At 43.0% G+C, this 18,934-nt stretch overlaps 2 long non-coding RNA genes across 2 annotated transcripts; one reads left to right on the top strand and one right to left on the bottom strand.

Annotated features, from left to right (window-relative positions):
* Positions 1-11,190: 11,190 nt before the first annotated feature.
* Positions 11,191-17,514, bottom strand: LOC141941365 (uncharacterized). Its single transcript, XR_012628291.1, has 3 exons — positions 17,356-17,514; positions 13,339-13,432; positions 11,191-11,385 (listed from the first exon to the last, which is right to left on the bottom strand). It is a non-coding gene; the product is annotated as an uncharacterized LOC141941365 (long non-coding RNA).
* LOC141941367 (uncharacterized) lies at positions 14,350-15,226 on the top strand. The gene is made up of 2 exons (XR_012628292.1): positions 14,350-14,799; positions 14,838-15,226. It is a non-coding gene; the product is annotated as an uncharacterized LOC141941367 (long non-coding RNA).
* Positions 17,515-18,934: the final 1,420 nt, after the last annotated feature.

The following is an 18,934-nucleotide window of genomic DNA, read 5'->3' as shown; positions in this document are numbered from 1 at the left end:
AGGGGAGGATTTAATAGGAAATTCTGCGTTTCAGCAAGTTGAATAATAAAGTCCCGACATCTCAACTCTTCACACAAAAAAGCGAGCAATGTCACGCAACGCTGCTTCCCGATGCACATCCCTCCCTGGCATTGAGTGCAGCTTGTTAATGGTTGGCAAAGCTGCCGTGAAAACTCTGTCATCCTCCCGAAGGGGCTCCCTCTGCATGTGGAGGTATAGCACCCCTTTTTAGGGGCTGAATGCTGGGTGGCATGGAGCTGCTGGCCACTGTGCTTCCCGGCCACATGCTGGCAATGGCTTTCTGTCAGCGAGGAGGAGAAACGCCCTCACTCCATTGCGGGGAGTATTAAATGCTTTTAGCAAGCAATGACCACCCTTAATGATTTCCAAGAGAGGAAATGAACCTCCAATCAATTATAACACTTGATTAGGTTACTTAAATTGCTGAATCTCCAGCAAAATCAGCAGTGCCAACTCCCCAACACCGTGTGTGTGATTCAATGGCCCTTATAGTAATGCAGCTCTGCACACCTCCTGTTTTATGTACGTTCCTTTTGCTGTTACTCAACTTCCATCTCATTACCAGGAGCACGGATTTCCACCTTGTCACTTTACAACCTTATTCGAGCATCGCTCTGTTGATCACCTGGTGATTTTTAGGCCAATTTTTTTTTCCTTGAAATGCTAATGCATTCCTACTGAAAACAAACACAGGCCTGTGATTGTAATATCGCCTTTGCTCAGTTTTATTTCAAATGAAACAGAAATGCAACTTCAAAGCCATCAAAGCAATGAGTGACTATCAAAGAGAGCATTGGCCTCTGATAACATGAAAGACCACTTTAATAGGAAAGTTTTATAGGAATTTCTAGTGATCATTAATAGCATGTAATTCACTTATTTGCTAATTATAAGAGTGCCAGTGGTAGTAGTTAAGTGGAATATTGAAAATGGCATCCTGTGTTATCACAGTGCTGACCCCGCTGAGAAGGCAATGTCCGCTCTTCTTCCCACCCCACCACCTTTCCCCCCTCTGAGGTGGCAGCTGAGAGGGTTCACCTCTGCTGTTTGGTGTCCCAGACCTCTGTGCCCCTTCCTCTGGCCTGATACCCCTCCACATAATTTGCCCCATTTCTGAGCAGGGGATAGTTTTTAACCCTGCACACTAGAAGTGAAAAATCTGTGGGCAACTACATCTACTAAATCCCCTGAACGAAGGGGAAGGACAGATGGCAGATTGGAGGACGCAGGATCCACAGGAGGTGTAACAAAATACGGACCCATCTGGGTCGAGTCCCAGGGAGGATAGGGGTTGTACTGAGCTTGAAGCTCTCCTGCAGTCTGTAAGCCTGTTAAAAGACAGCTCTGGCAATCTGAACAAGACTGTTTTGGCAGGGGAAAGCAAAAAAAACTAGGTATCTTTTATGAGAAGATACAAATTTCAGATACATGTGTTAGGTGATTGAAAATAGTGAGAACTACGCTGCTATAAATTCAGTAAACTTCACTAGATAAAAAAGACCAACAGGGTCTCAGATTGTCAATTCCTTAAACCAGCAGAAATATTCCTAAATAGGCAGTGTGGGATTCCCCCCAAAATATGGAATTTTCATTTATTATCATTTCCTCAACAAAGGGCCAGGAGTTGCTGAAACTGCACAACAAGTGACGTAGTGAAAGACCCTGCCTGGCAAATCACCAGTGGGTCTGGCTGCCACCCCTACACCCAGGGCACAGGTCCTCTGCTGGCGGGTGGTATGTAGGGGTGGGGAAGGGGACATCCACCCACCCAGCCACTCCCTGCCCTGGGCTAAGGAGTAGCCAGTAACCCTTGTACAGTCTCCTGCTCTCTTCCATGTTTACCCTAATCTCAGATCTGAAACGTGTAGCTCTACATGGTACATTCCCACAGAGACTCTTGGCTTCAGGAACTAAATATTTTCTAAAAAATAAAAATTTCTGTCCAGAGACATTCTGGCTAATGCCACAGGGTGTGCCCAGGTGAGGACGCATAATGGCTTGCACAATGAGGTGTCTTTGGAAAACCAGCAACTACTTCCAACATTTCAAAGTAAGCAAAACCAGAACACCCTCCTGCAGGAGAAGTATCTACCCCGTGGAAGGTTTCTCCCCAAAGGACATCCACCTGGGAGCTTGCCATCACTTTGTAAAACACATATGTTGACATATATACAAAGAGGCACAGCCCAGGCCCTGGTGCAACTCTGCATACCAGACACTGGCAAAACACCTACAGCACTCAGGCATGGGGATTAAGCACAAGCGTTCATCCTGATGCAACACGTATCTCCCTGAAGAATGCCGGATCCTTTGCCTCTGAGGTGGTCCCAGCCTGAAGTCAACATTTCTTACCGTCTTCAGCTCAGCGGTTGTTGTGGCTTTTACCTCTCTGCATTTTCACATTTTTTCTTTCCTCATATGTTTTTCCAAACCCACTAATGCAATATTTGACTTACCCCATCCCCTCCCAAACTAACCATATATTTGTTTTCAAGATTTTCCAGCAGTAGGTTGAAGAGGTTCAACTCCTTTCATGAATGTGGGGCAGTTTCTCCAATCACTTGAAGTCTCAGTAAGAGCAATCAGTGATGACGATTAACGATGCCCACTACAGAGCTGATGCTGAAGTGCCTCAGATGATCACTGTTGCTTGTCGCTCATTGTAGCTATAAAAGTCACCAGCTTGCACCATGGAGACATCCTCCTGTGAAGGCAAAAATGCTCCTCCATGACCATTTTCCCACTCAAAACAAGACACCAGTGTCTACCTGCCAGCAGTGTTAGAGGCATGTCTCTGATGGGAAGCTTTGGCTGTAGGGATGCTCATCCCAGCCAGGCTCTCCCAGCAGCTGATCCCCTCCAGGCACAGAGCCTCTGGGCTGACCTCTTACAGCTGCTCTTCAAGCATGTGGGACTTTCAGTGTATTAAGGTGGTTTCGTACTGTGACACTTACCTCTGAGTTACCTTGTCAATATGCAGAATATTTGCATTTCTTGATATGGGGAATCTTCTCCTGAGTCAGTTCTGTGGTTCTTCCCTACCCCTTTCTCCCATTTTCAAGATCTTTGTGGAAACAGCAAAGGTGAGACCAGCATGAGACTCGTCCACCTGCTGGAACTGGCTTCAGCAAAACTGAGGTGGAAGCTCCCTGAGTGCTCTTGCTAATATGAATTCCTAGGGGAAAAATCACTTCTATGTTCCAAATTTACAGAGCTGAAGCTCACAACATGATTCCAACAGGATGGACTCCAGCCACTGGACTACAACTAGTGTTCCTTGGAAACATCAAATATTTGAGAATTTGTACACCTTGCTCAGTATTTTGAAAGCTTGTAAGGAGTTTGCATCTAATTAAGATGCTGTATTTAAATAACTACCTTTGCAGTCTTCTGAAGGAAGACTGAAAGGAGACCCGTGCCCCTTCCTTACACACAGAAGGACCCAGCAGTCCAGTGGTGCCCAGGGAGCAGCTCCGTACACAGCACAAACAACCCTGTGGTGCTTCCTTGAGTCCATGGCTGCAGATCATTTTTCCTCCATGTTCTCAGACTCCAGGTTGTGGCCCCACACCAATGTGAAATTGATAAACAGCCTTTAACATCAATGAAACTAAAGCAGGAGGAGATAAGGACCTGGGAGGCAGACAGCATAATTTACTGTCTTCTATCATGGAAGAGGTTAGACATGGTACCACACAAACTCATGTTGCATACCATTAACGCACAGCAAAAATCACTGCAGTGCTGAGCAAGAGAACAGAAAAGCCATGGTGAGAAAGGACTGAAATGCGCATCTGCACTTATCCCCTTTACCATGTCCATATTTCCATACTGCCATGCCTGCATGACACCTACACCCTCTTGCTCAGCCATCACAAAGCATCAAGAAGCAGCCTAATCTTGACTACCAGCTCCGTGGTGGACAGATCACTACATCTGAGGGAGAAAAATCTTTCAATGGCTCAATGCAGAACCTGCTGTAAAAATGTGCGGCCTGAATTTGTCTAACTTGAGCTTCCAATCTCTCAGTCTTACTCTGCCTTTATTGTGATGTTAAAAAGCCATCTCCTTATGGGACAATTTTCTTCTCCATAAAGGAACCTGAGAACTACGATCAGATCACCACTCAACCATCTCCTAGATGAAACAAATTGACCAAGTTCCCTATGCCTTTCAGGAATGCTCTTCTTGAAGCTAGAAAGAGAGCTCATTTCGTATCGGCCTTTTTAATCCCAAAGCAACCTGGATCCAGTCCATTTTACGCACTGAAGCTGAATCAGGGTGTCCTTTGCTTCATCCTAACCTCTTCACTCAGGACACTCTCCTTTCTTCTGTTTGCCCCCAAACATCCATTATTTGTGCTGTTTTACCAATGGTCATCACAACCCACTCCATCCTCTTTTGTAGTGTATCCTGTGTGTTGTTTCTGTCTCAGTGAGAGTCTCAGGGCAGGGGGGCCATGTCTGATGCTGTGTTTGTAAAAGCACTATGCATGCCTGGCGTGACAGAAAGCTACTGCTGAAGTGTGTGTTTTCTCAACAAACAATATAACCTGCAAGCCCTAGATAGCTGTATAACATCAAAGTTATTTTTAAAAAGAATAGCAATTTCTAAATACATCATCGCAACTGGAAAAAAAAAAAAAAAGCCTATTTATAACTGTAATATATATATTCTATTTAAGATAAGTCACACAGTTTCTGCAGTTCCATCAAATTACAAACAAATCTCTACCCATTGGTTTTATAATTACTCTTATAACTGCTGTAATACCTCTAAGGCTTACCCCATGCCAGACCTTCTTGCGGTACAGACAGCAAGCACCTGCAAAGGGGAACAGACAGTCCCTAATGAGGCAAGCTTCAGCCTAGTAATGCCTAGAAATTACACCCTGGTAAAGACATGCAGTACCAATGTAACCTTACCTGTCCTCACAGGCAATGAAACAGTATTTTTCTCTCTCTTCTAATGGACATTGATCATAGAGTAGCTGAGCAAGGAAGAGAATCTAATGCACATTTTAATGAAATCCCTTAAACTTTTTAGCACCTAATGCTTCATCTGTGAAATGTCAAGTCAGAGACTGGGAGAAAGTCACATTCCTAGGCTAGAGCCGAGGCTCCCAGTAGGCAACACACAGTAGCACCGGTCTTGCTGCCACATCTGCACAGCCCATTTCTCTTCTGTGGTACCAGGAATCAGCTGCTGCCAAAACCTGGCTCTGAAGAGACTGAAGAGCCACACCTGGTTGCAGTGCTGAGTGCTCAGGAGATGGGAGAGCCAGAGAACTGAGCTCATACCTGTGGGATGAGGTCTGCTTTATACTGCACCCTCTGATTTTTAATATGCCTCAGGAAAAAAAATACTAACATGCCCTAAAAAGCCACTGAAGTAATAGTGTTGTAATGGATCCATCTACACTACTGGTTACATTAGAGATTTTGCCATTTCACACCTATAATTTGGAGTGAATTCCTCTTTACAGTGATTCAACAGTAGTGCCATGTGATGTGCTCACCTACCCTCTCACATGCAACTTTCTGCTTAGGAGTGATTTTCATCCTTTCCCATTTTAACCTTCAGGTAGAAAAGGTTTGGGTTTTTTTTTATCTGGCCCCTTGCTGCCACGATTTCCTGTTTGTCCTGACGCCCTGCTGGGATCCTCCTCCATGGTGAACTGCCAGCCAAGAAGAAATGTGCTTGGGTGTCAGCTCTGACAGTTTAAGCACCAGCTCACACTCACCTGCACAGAGGGCACAACAGACAGCTTGGGAAGGAAGGAGGAAAGCTAACATCTTAAATACTTCAGAGTCAGATTGATCAAACTCTGCTGCTAAAGCTTACACCTCTTCGTGCATTTCTGACCTGAACCTATTCTCTTTGGCATAAGAAAGCGGTAGTGAGCTGAGCACAAACAGGATCATTACACCTCTCTTTCTGGATTTGCTGATACCACCCAGCCATCCCAATGCTTTCTGCAAGGGAGAATGAGTGACTGTATAGCATCAGTTCATTACCCAAGTCTTGAAAAGCAAGGTCCCAACATTACTGTCAGCTTGACAGTACCACTGAACAGCCCCATGTCTGGGACAATTCATCCTTTTAGTCTTTATGCATGTTAGAGGCTTGGATTATATAGTTCCACCACATCCTATTCACACACTGCAAACCAATACCACAAGAAAGGGAAACACAGGCCACCACCCATCCTTCCCAGCTGCCCTATCTTGTCTTTTACATCTCACAGACTACCAGCTCCCTCGGGAAGGAAGCACTTTTATTTTGCTCATGGCAGGAGGAACCCAAGGCCAGTGGCTGGAGTATTGGCAGGGCTGGTTTCACATCCTCAGTGAGTCACGGAGCTGCCGTGCCTCTATCAGGTGCAATGTAAATCCAGACCAGTGCCTCTTCCCTTTCATTAAGAGCCTCGAGCTCACTGCAGAAAAGATGAAAAGGGCTGGCAATTACCCATTACATGTGACCCATTCACTTGCTGATGGCATGGTTTTCATCTCCCTGCCCTGCCTGTAGGCAAGCATCCTCCCATACCCTAATCTGCTTTTTTTATTCTCCGCCATTTATTTTCCTGGGGGCCTTGTCAGTGATGGCTCCGTTCCTTCCCCAGGCCTCCCAGAGCTGCAGATTCAGAGCATTAAAAGGTTCCAGCTCACGCTAACAAATTCCAGAAAGTCTGACCGTTTATTATGAAGCCAACACAGGAAGGATTTGAGAAAAGCACTATGTAATGAGAGAGCCAGGGAGATGCGGAGCACTGCCACATCCTGGAAACATGCAAAGGTGAACGGGAAGGGGAGGTGGGGAGCATTTGGAAGCCCATTAAATGAGGGCTTATCATCTGATTTATGTAAATCACTTCAAATGCCTTCATTTATTAAAAGTATTAAGCTGCATTACTGTTTGCCTTTGGTCTCCTAATTTGGTTGCTAATGTCTAAGACAACTGTTGAAATTAATTTGAAATTAATGTTCCTATATAATTACTTAATGAATCTCACATTCACTGCCCTTAGCTCTCAGCTGACAAAGGATCTCACCTACCACATGTGAGAGGTTGGAATACTGACTGTGATTTTAAAACAGTTGCTAAATTATAGTTTGCAAATATTTTACATTTATATCACACACTTCATCTTGAAGGATCTTGGTGTGTTTGAAATGTTACATAACATTCATTCTTTAGTAAAATTCCATCACAAAAACTTTCTGGGCATCAATCTTCTTACTTCCCTGCATGCCTTGGAATTAAATCAAATTTAGCTGTATTATTATGCAAACACAAAATCATACCTGCATTAAAAGGTTATTATTAGGGCTGTAAAGTCAGACACTTAAAAGATAAGAAATGCTGGAACTGTAACTCTGTGCAATATAAATTCCTTTTCCCATACATATGTATTCTCATAGTCTTTAGTTTTATGATCATATATTTTCCTATACTCACTCCCTCCCTCAGGGGACTTATTAGTCCTTGTTAGTGTTCAAGAAAAAACAGGATAAGAAAAAATAAGGTTCAAGAAAAAGCTAGCAGGGGAAGGTAGTGACCTGTGGAGTCTTTGCCCCACTCCTTAAAAAAGCTGAAAAGGTTGTAATGTGTGTTCCTCCTTTTCTGGGTGGCTGACTTGATACCCCATAAATCCTGATCGGCAGAAATGCTGAATATGCACAGCAGTAACTGACGCTAAAGAAACATTCGAACTTGCAGAGCATTTTATATACTACTGAATCCCTTGAACCATGAGGTCCTGGGGTCTTACACCGAGCACTTAAAATTAGTGTACACTTCAAATAGGTGTAAACACTTCTCCGTCTCCCAGGGACAGTGGAAAATGTATTAGAGCATTTGCAAAGCACACAGACTGCTGTGACCCAAACTTACTCGTTCTGTACAGCACAGCCTGGACACAGCACAATTAGTGGGGAACAGGACAGACTGTGACCCAGGAGCAGAAAGTATCTAGGGAAGCGGCTCGTGCTGTTGTGCAAACTAACAGAGGCAAGGACCCAATGGGAAAACAGGGCTTTTCTGAGACAAAAGAGGTGAACTGAAGGCTTTCTAGGCAGCCTTAATTCTGACTGCTCACCATTTTGTGTGCTTATCTGTGCCTTTGCATTTCTTCTTATGTGCATATTGTTTTTTAAGGATCAAGGTAAAGCAAGAGCACCAAACTCATTAGCACTCATGGACCCTTCAGAGCTTTCCTGAGTTAGCTGAACAGTGCTTTGCCTTGGGCCATCCTCAGCATCTAGGCCAGAGCAAGTCAACCTTCCCCACACTGCAGAATGCCACCTCAGTCTTCATGCAGAGAGCTGTAGACATGCTGCATACACTGGCATGGCTCAGACTAATGACACCATGTCCAAGAGTTGTACGGCTCAGCTGAGGCATGAGCTGGTGAGGAGGTTAGGTCCCCAAACACAGGGCGATGTCAACCTCTTTGTGACCTGAATCTCCTTCCCACAACAGGGAACAGAGACTACCCAGCAGCCCACACCCAGACAACAGTCCACAGTTCTGTTCCCACCACACACACCCCTCTACCTGTTGTCCTACTTTCTTAACTAGAAAGCCTAACTTCTCCTGTGCTTACACCTTTGCCAAACCTCCCTCTCTCCACCACATTCCCACCCTTGCCAGGCTGCAGATGCTCCTTCCCAAATGCCTGTCTTCTCTCCCTCAGTCCCCAAAGCATTCCTATGTCCCACACTTCATGCATTCCTCAGCTAATGGATTGCTGGAACATCTCCAGGAAAGACCTCCAAAGAAACCCTCTCCCAGCACGGCCAATCAAAAACTCAAGCCTCCAAGCACATGGGAAGATTATTTCCTTTTAAAGCTGTATAGGCAGGTAAATTAGGGTCAATCACTACAGTGACATGCTGGACAACCACCTCGACTTCCCTCTAGAACACCAAAACTGTCAAAGGTGAAAAAAAATGGCACAAAAATATCTAGCTTCAGGCTCAAAACCAGCTGGGTTTTAAAATTTTTAGAAAGAAATAAAGCAGCCAATCTGAAGTAGAAAGGTTCCCAAGACATTTTTATACTGGTAAGCTTAAAATAAAAGGAACCATATGGCCACACAATAAACTGGAGGGCAAAAAAATTAAGACTAGAGTGGTAATTATACAGGCCATCAGCCTCCATGAAATGCTTAATTCTACGATAAGCTACGTTCAGGTACCATTTTGCACAGGATTTCCTGTTTACTCCTTCACAACAAATTCTCTTGTGCAGACAGCATTATACAGACCGTATCATCAAACTGACCTGCAAAGCAGACTGCTCTTTATTTTCCAGCTGGGGGGTTTCAGGTCATGTGCTAGCAGCCAAAGGAAGGTTATTACTGCAAGCGTGCGGAGCCATCAGACTAACCCAGCCTAGCCTTCCCTGCCCATTCTGCTTTTGTGAATAAAGTAGAAAAAGATACTGAGAGAACTGTGGCTCAGCAAAATACTAAGATTTCTTGAGGCAAAGATGCTTTTCCGCATCCGTGGTTTCTTCCTGCTGCTAGCAATTGATGGGACAGGGCTGCTTTAGCCAGGTTTCCAGAATCCTGTAATGGAAAGCAGCTGTCCCTACCCTAAGATTGCACCAGACATCTCCATAACTCTTCTGTCATCTTCTTTTGGTCAGTGTCATTACTCAACTTCCAATCCTGATGTGTTAGTAACACTAGCAGCAATCCCAGAACTGTACTGAATGCACTTTTTTCTTAAAACTCCCATCACTAACTTGAATATGTTTGCATTGCTATTTTCCACTCCATACACAGATTTTTCAGTTGTTACTTGTCAAAATACAAGCTCCGGGACTTTATTCTACGGAGTTGGGCTGCATGAGCCCCACATTTCAATCCGAACAAGTCACTCACTTGAACACAGCGCAAGTCTATTTGACAGGACCTCCCTTTCTTTTCCCCAAGCAGCACAGAACCAGACAATCTGAAGGCATCCAACACCATCTGAAACATCCAGTTTTGCAGAACCACTGAGATGGCAATGGAAGGTCTCAGGCTTTGCAGAGTCATCTTCAGAAAGCAGTAAGGGTCACAGTGAATCTTGTCTCCATCATAAATACAGCACCATGTAAATAATTTGGGGAGGGGGAAGCTTCCTAGCATTTTGCATTAATAGATGCAATTATAAGATACTCATTCAGTTAACAAGGTTAAAGCATTTAATACCATTATTGCAGGTCCATCGACTAACACCTTTATTCTGAAAGCTCACTTTAAGTAACAATTACATCTCTGCTTCTCTACAGTAAACTGCTGAAAATCAAGCAGCTAATTCAAACTCCAGGAGTACATCGTTATATTTGCCCCTTTATTAAAATTAAACTTTTTTTAAATTTGCAATCATGGCCTACACTTCCAGGATTGCCATATCTCCCTCTGTCTTTGCATACACCAGCTCCTTTGGGGAGGATTCCTGGAATTGGTAATAGGTTTCATAATTTCCATCTTCTGTTTTCTAGTTCAGAGTAATCGAATCCAGTCACTACTGCTGTATCTATCTGGCAACTACTTCTTGGCCTCCATGAAATGAATTGGAAGTTCGATTTCCGTTCTCAGCAGGCATGTTTGCGTGATACAGATGAACTGCTGTAACTGGCAAATTGGAGGCAATTTCAGCAGAGATTCCTAGGTTTAAATAAGCATGAGCATAGAACTTCTTTCACCTCCAGAGAGGGCTCCTCTTTAATAGGCTTAAGAAGTGACAGGACAGGATTGGAGAGTTTGGATTTCTGCTGTGGCAAGATGCACTTTAAAGGGGGGTTTTATCTTTTGAGTCTATCAAACTGGCACCCACATGAAGTTATTAACAAAAATAAAACAAGTCATTAGGAAACAAAGCTTGAGGCAAAATAAGCTTTATCACTCCCCAAAATCCTTTCTACCTCCGCTGCATTTTAACTGGAATACATGGGTATTTTATTTCTTTTTGACATCTCCACACCCCCATGACAAACGTTCACCACTCTTCATTTTGGTAATGCTTATTTGGTTCCCCAGGACAGAAGCTGGTGCAATAGCATCAGCCACTGACACCATTAGTAGTGTTCTAGGCAAGTCCATGAATTCTGTCACACAAGGCATTTCAGAACTGAAATACAAGCTACCAGGTGAGTAGAGGCTGAACATATGACTAGGCTAAGATTAAAAACTTTATTTTTTATACAAAACAACAATAAATCCAAGCAGATAATGAACTAAGTGTGTCATCTCATTTTCGACCTTTTCTTTTCTCAATATAGTCTATCCACAGTTCCATGTTAAACCACTCCATATTCAGCAAAAACTATGAGGTTTCCATCTTGTATCCATGTTTTTCTAATTCAGCTCTGTGTAGAAAAAAGAAAAGTATATTAAAACATACAAATAAACACTGTCAGACATCTGCATTCTTAAAAACTAAATATATTGCACAATATACAATCTTTTAGAAATAATATGAACATGTGACACTGCTTTTTGGTTCATACCTTAACCTCACTTACTCTATAGTTCTTCAACTTCAGCTTATTGTCTTAGATCACTGGAAGTGACTTCTAAGTGAAAAATTCAAATGGTTCTTTTAATCATAGTTATTGTCCTCTGACCCACCATGGCTTGAGTACAACTATATGGCACAAAGCAGCACCTGTGAGCCTGAACCAACTCCAGACACATTAAAAAAAAAAAAAATCAAAATATTCTTATACCAGTTATTTTCAAGATTTCTGAAAGCCAAATAAACTTGTTAATCTAAGTAATTTAAATGCATGCACTTCCAAAATAATTTTCACTTTCTTCTTTGTTTCTTTTAAATAAAAATACCAAACTGCGTTATTTTTAAATCTTGGTGCAATACACCTTCCAAGGAACAATTCTGAGGGAAAAGGATTGCATTGTTCCCCTTAGTTGTGGCCAGGACAGCAAGTCAGCAACCTCAAGCTATTGCTCCTACCCTGTTGCCACTTTGCTTCTCACCTGCCTCCAAACACACCAGCCAGAACTACATCCTGTTTTATCTCCTAGTCTTACCATACACGTATCTAAATGCAGTAGTTCAAATCTCTAAAATTATTTCAGGTTAGTTTACATATTAGTAGCGTAATTTTAGAAGTGGAGAACTGCAGCATTTTCTTTCTAAAGATGAAATAAAAACATGCTGCCACGAAGCAACATTAAAAACTATCATTTTAACACTAGTATGCAGTCACCAATACTACAGGCTACAGTTAGTGAAGGTTAGCCAAGATGAACTACGTCAATCAAGAATTATGCCATCTGTTGAAAGGCTATTTCACTACATATCAACTTCTTTTCTAATATTACAGGTTAACTGCCTTTCAATCTTAAAAGAAACAACTATACCAACAGACTGTTGTATCTTCTACATAAAGGATCACTTTCACCCAAGTACAACAAGGGAGATCAGCCCAGGAATAGTTCAACCAGGCTGTACTACAGGTAGTTTGCTCCTCATGCAAATACTGGGGATTAATTATAAAATGTGACTTTGTATTGCTGCTTGAAACAATTTAAGTCATAATTATGCATCAGTAAAGGATTAACTGAAGCTACAAGTGACAAAGAGGATTAAACAACTAGATTAGAGGTACCCAAATTGCTATCACCTTTTTTAAGGCATGTGATGAACAATTACTTTGCTATTGTTGCTCATAAACAGCATGCTCACCACACACAAGAAGGGAACCTTAACATTAACATAGATAACTGATCTCTAGAAAATTTGTTCATTTGGACAAAGAACAGCAATACTATTTGAAGGTACAGAAAAAAAATTTATAACAACACACTTTGCATACCACACCACACAGAAGAGAATCTTGGATCCCTTGACATTAATCTTTGCAGTATGATTCAGAATTTTCACATATTCAAACAAATCCTTAGAAAAGGATTTATTCATGTTAAACTGAAAAAGTGTCAGCTGTATCACAAGTTCCAATGATCTTTGTACTGTTTAAGTTGTGTAGCACAGCAAAAGCCTGAACACATCAGGCATATTCAGGCACACAGGGTGCCTGAACACATCAGGCACATTTCAGGGTTCACAGTACAATTATTAAAAGATTAAATGCTTATCAGCACTTCACTCTGCTGTAGTCCCTTAAATCTGGTTCTGAAAGGCTTTAGACAGAAAAGCACAAAGCAGAGCTTTTATTTATTTATTTGTGTTTCAGATCTCTTGTTTTTAAAGTAAGCAGACTTCAAACTTTCAGATATTAACAGTGCCATTTTAAACATTTTACCCATCTTCTAGAACAGTAAATTAAAAATAAAATTACCTTAACTGATTGGAGAAATCATCTTCTACATTGTCATCATCCCAATTGTCTTCCCAGACATGCGCATCTTCATCTTCATCTAAACCAGTCCAATCTAAAGACAAAAAAAGAGGTCTAAATATTCTACGCTGCTTTGCTTTGGTACTGTGTCTTACTGATACATTAGCTCAGCCTTTGGACAAAGCAGACTTCTGCTGGTAACAAATTTCTCTTTGACAGAAGAGTCTGGATCATATTTAAGCATTTATGAGACAAAACAGCACAGAAAGATCTAACAAACACGCTGCAATTTCTTGAACTATAATAAAAATGCAGCTTGGTAAAAAAAGTTAAATCATTACACACTTCACATCATGGCTTGCAGGATTACACATTCATAAGAGACATTCTGCATACAAATGGACAAGCTGCAGCACCATTTTAAAAAGAAAGCAATAGTGAGTACTTGACTCCTAAAAGCTCAATAAAAGGTGTGCAATTCCAGGTTTGTAGTTAAATAGGTTTTTTCCAATTAAAAAAGTAAACATATATCATATGCTTTTGCCAAAACACATACACACGGATCCTCAGTTCACTCAGATCAGATGCAGAGTCTATGGATAAATGCCAAAGATGTATCTGTGATGCGGAAGCAAAGGCAAATTGAGAGAAGCATCTGCAAACAGCAGTTGCTACCTGTAACCAACCACTTCTGGGTTCACAAAACAGCAGAAGCTATTTCCTTAGAGAGGCAAGATACTAAATGTCCATTTGCTAACCTAACTTCTATTTTTCCTGTAACAAAGTAACCTGGCACATCTTACTTGACAAACTACTGATCACCCACCTCATGTTTCATTAAAAAAAATAACATCAAACCAACTAGCTAGTTTAAAACCAAAAATTAAAAATCAGGAAGGCTCAGAATCTGTGTGTAAATACAATTCAGTTTACTTCACTGGGTAACACAGTTTCTTGGTTTTCTTCTACTGACAGACACCAAGTTTTTATAAAGTTACCAAAATAAGAAGCACCCCAATTTTGACACTTGTGACCTTGTATTTCTCAAAGTCTATCAGTATATTTAAAGAGATAACACCATTCTTCCCATTACAATTCAGTAAGCCATCTGCTGCCTATCCAGAAAAAGCTTTGAGGACTAAGGCCCAAAGTAACATTATGATGAAGTATGGAAAAAAGCTAGTAAGGCAAAAGATTAAGAACTAATTCACTGTGAACAACTAACTTTACAAGAATGAGGGCTGGCCCTTGCATTTTGCTCATCCTTTTTCTAACACTGACAGGCAACTAAATTAATATTTGAGATTAACCAGAACAAGAAAATCCATTTGTAACTGATTAAAGACAAGGCATTACAATTAAACTTCCCTACTCAAATAAATTATATAATGGGAAAAGATGAAGGACCATAGAAATCCTACTGGTCCTAAGGACAGCAAAAGAAGGAACTGGGACAAAAAGGTGGAAAAAAATGCAGTATAAGAAAAGCACATTAAAAGGTGGAAAAAAATGCAGTATAAGAAAAGCACATTATTTTAATTTAGTTGTACTACTAGTTGCTCAAATGGAAGGATTTTATTTTAGTACTATCTGCAATAAACTTTGCCTATTTATAGGCAATGGATTTATTTTTGTCAAAATAAAAGCTTTACCACTCACATCATTTATCTGGATTTCAAAGATACAAAAATAACAAAGCTCAAAACAGTTTAAAAAGAACACAAAGTCAAACCTTTCCATCTATTAATTTACAAGCAGCCCAGGCAGATCTACAAATCTGAGAAAAGTCATAGTAACTAGTAACCAGCCCAACGAACAGCAGCTTCAATCATAAAAGGTCAGTTCTGAAGACTACAAAACCATGTTCCAAATTGCACTGAATGAAGAAGAGTCCAAAAGGGACCTTTGGACACTGAGGGGGACGGAGTGAAAGTAAAGCCTAAATTATATTCTCATTGCTGTATCTACAAGATTCTACAGTATCTATATGTTGACACTATACTCCAGAATTGCATACTAAAGTTATTATTCCCAACAACATTATAAGCCTGTGACTAAATAAAATATAGCATTATCTGGGATTGAAAGTATTAAGAACATTTGAGAGCCTGCTACCATTAAGTATTATCAATATACACCAAAATTACAGAATCAATTTTGATAACGTTGTCCCGACTGGACTCCTTTAAAACAATATTTTAGTATACTGATCACTGATTGCCATATTTTGCACTTGGGAAAGGAAAACAAAAAACAGTGTTTAAGAGTAGAGGACAAAAAACCTGAAATCCTATTATATTACACATTACATTTTACATTCTGAAAAGCAGTGTACAAAAAGTTCGTGACCAATTCACATACACTTGTATCTATCATGCTATACTTATGCTATACTTCAAATAAAGTATCTTACAAAAATACAGCACATCTGCTTTGAATACATAAACTTGATTTGATAAATTATTTGAAGAAAAACTCTACATCTGAATAAAAAAAATTCCCAAAGAGCCAGTGTTTTTATCCCTTAACCTAGGTTTGCATTATCTAATTTCCTTTGGATAAAAACTGGGTAATAGAACACAGAGTTTTTCTGCTGCACAGAAAATGGTGTTTTAATTTGAAAGAACAACAATCTGGCATGGGTTTCAGCACATAGTTATGATAATTCTTTCCTAAGCACTGAAGATAACATTCAAAGTGGTCTGAACATTCTTTATAACATCTCAAAACTACCATCTCCCCTGAAGATTTAAATGGGCCTCTTTAGAGGTTCTTATTTTTTGCAAGATAGATCAGCACAAAGCCTAATTGTGGTCACTCTAAAAGTCTCTGTTCTACTCAGAAAGTTTGCAAAGTACTTGGCTTTTGTAGTACAGCTTGATTCAAGTAGAATTAATTTCACCTTCTGTAACAGCAGTTCAGCGCTCTGACCAACACAAGGTTCTGAAGCATGCTTCAAAGACTTCCTTCATCCCTACTGCAAATGCTTAATTTACATTAAATAAGATAAATATTTTTTGCCTGTTTAGGAAACACGTATGGAAAAGAAAGGTTAGTCTTCTCAGTTTAGTTTAGCTCTCATCTCAACTATGTTAATAACTTTTTCTGTCAGTAAGTGCAAAAATAGTATTTTTACTGGTACTGAAGGATTCAGAACATCTAAGGCTTGTCAGGCCCCAAAAAACCCCCACAATATAACGAAGACATTACAGAAGAAAAATGCTGACATTTCATCCATCATGTTTTGTATCATTTCTCATTACCCACAGCTTAACACAATTCCCAGAATTAACGACATGGAGAAAACAATCATGCCCTGATGGGGATCTTTTCAAGATTGTATCTGTAAAAAGACACTGAGTTGTTTTACTGAATTCAGATTTAATTTCCTCGTTGAATATAGCTGTGCCTATGAAAAGCAAACCAACACATAAATATCTGTGCTTCAAAAGGTAAAGAGATTCAGAGTAACTACAGAGCACGTTGTTTCCTTTTCACTTTTCTCCACCTTACACTCCGTTCCCGCCCCTCACCCCTCCTCTCCCTAGCGATTCTCATCTCCAGAGCCGAGACGCTGCAAGTTCCTCCCGCACTTGTTTCCAGCTCTCCCGCACAATGACGCAGCACTTCGGGTGCGATGCGCCCAACGCCGCGGAACCGGCACGGCTGGGCACAGGCAGCACGTTCGTGCTGAACCCCGGCCCCGAGGGGGCTGCAGCCCCCCACCGCTGACCGGGGCGGAGGGGCGCAGGAACCCGCGGGGCACCGCAAAGCTGCTTCCGTATCGCTGGGGCGCTGCGTGCCGAGACCCATCGCCCCGCCGCGGAGGCCCCGAGGGCTACTCTGCGGGCAGGGACCGCTGACAAACCGCCCGCCGACGCCGCCCCCGCCCGCCGGAGGCCGCCCGCTCCCTCCCCGCCTCGGCCCACCGGCCCGGCCCAGGCCGCGGCCTACAGGCGGAACCGGCGGAACCGCCGCCCCCGCCGCCTCTCTTCCCGTCCCCGCCCCGCCCGGCACCTTCGGCCGGGAACTCCTCAAACTCGTCGTCCTCCTCCAGGAGCCCCAGGTCCACCGGCTGCTTCTTTTCCGACATGCTCGGCCCGCCGCCCGACCACCGCGGCCCGCCGCCCGCGGAGACTGATGGGATACGGGCGGCAGCCGCCACCGCGCCTGCGCCCCGCCGGCTCCCGGCCGTCCCCTCCCCTCCCGCCGCCCCGCCCCCGCGCCCTCACCGCCCCCTGGCAGCGCCGCCCCGCAGTGCTCCCGCCCCCTCGCTCCCCGCCTGCCCCGGCCTTCCCGCCGCCCCGGCCCGGCCTGGCCTCCCCGCCTCTCGCCGGGGTCCCCTCAGGGCGGCCTCCCTGGCGCCGGCCGCCCGCCCGCCCGCCCGCCGTCCCTGGCTCCCCGCCGGCACCCGCGCTACCCCAGAGCCGCTGGGCAGCTCCGGCTGCAGGCGGGCCGCGGCCCCCTTCACCCCCGGGGCGCGGTGAGGGAGCAGGTGCCGGGGAGCTGGAACGGGAAGAACAGGCCAGGAAGCGGGATATGCGCCCGCCGCCGCCGGTTCGTGCTCCCGCCCTCCGCAACGGCTCCTGCGGCTGCCAGGCCGGGGGACACCGGCCGGGCCTGGTGGCGGCGGGATTTATGGCTCCGGCATGAGCTGGGGCTCCCCGGAGCTGGCTGACTGACGTGCCGCACGGGCCGAAGCTGAGAGCAGATACCCTGTGTGGAAAGCGTCAAATGTATTTTCAATACTGCGGGTGGAATAAATCTGTCCACCGCAACGTTAGGCAGAATTACACAAGCTACTGTTCTCTTTACAATCTTTCATTATTGATTTATATTCAAGCAAAACCTACCAAGTCTCAGCCTTCTGTCCTTCTAATCTATAACCTGCGGTGGTGTCTTTTTTTCCTTCTGGCATTTTAACACACAGCTTCAAAACCTACATCTCATTTACTATCTTTTAAATTCCTTATCCATCACATCAGAGAAGCAAGGAAGCAGCTTGAAAAGGAGATTCTGACTAAACTATTCAATAAGAGTTAGGATGTTGTACAAAAAATAGAAATGCCTTGTTCTTTAAATATTCCAGAGTGCATTCATTTCACTTCATTCTAGATTCTGTTGATGATTTAAACAAAGGCAAAGTTCAACGCTTACTAGCCTGAACAAGTTTGTGCGTGTGGTGGCTCCGATGGCTTCTCTCTAGGCAACCACCTTCTAGCAGTCCTGCCAGTTTGTTGGAGCGATACGTTTTCTTTCCCTTGCACTGTGAGAAGCTGGTTCACGAGACAATGACTTGCACAGCTGGGTTATACTGTGTCCTAGATTTAAAGTCAGGGAAACACAGAACAAAAAACGTGTGGGAATTCATACATAGTTCAGTTTCAACCCAGTATAAGCATGTTCTGGCATGTGGCCACAGTTAAAGCAAGGTGGGAAATGAGTCCTTCTGCCAGATGAAAAGTCTAATCAAGCGGTCACATTTTATTTTTATGTGACGGAAGGACTGACTGACACTGATGATTGTGAAAATTATGAAAACTCCAGTTTAATAAATCAGTATGTGGAATCTAGTTATAACTTGGCTGGGATTTTT

This window comes from Strix uralensis, chromosome 1, assembly GCF_047716275.1.
Source record: "Strix uralensis isolate ZFMK-TIS-50842 chromosome 1, bStrUra1, whole genome shotgun sequence".
In the NCBI taxonomy this organism is placed as follows: Eukaryota; Metazoa; Chordata; class Aves; order Strigiformes; family Strigidae; genus Strix; species Strix uralensis.
This window is presented reverse-complemented; position numbering and strand designations above follow the sequence as displayed.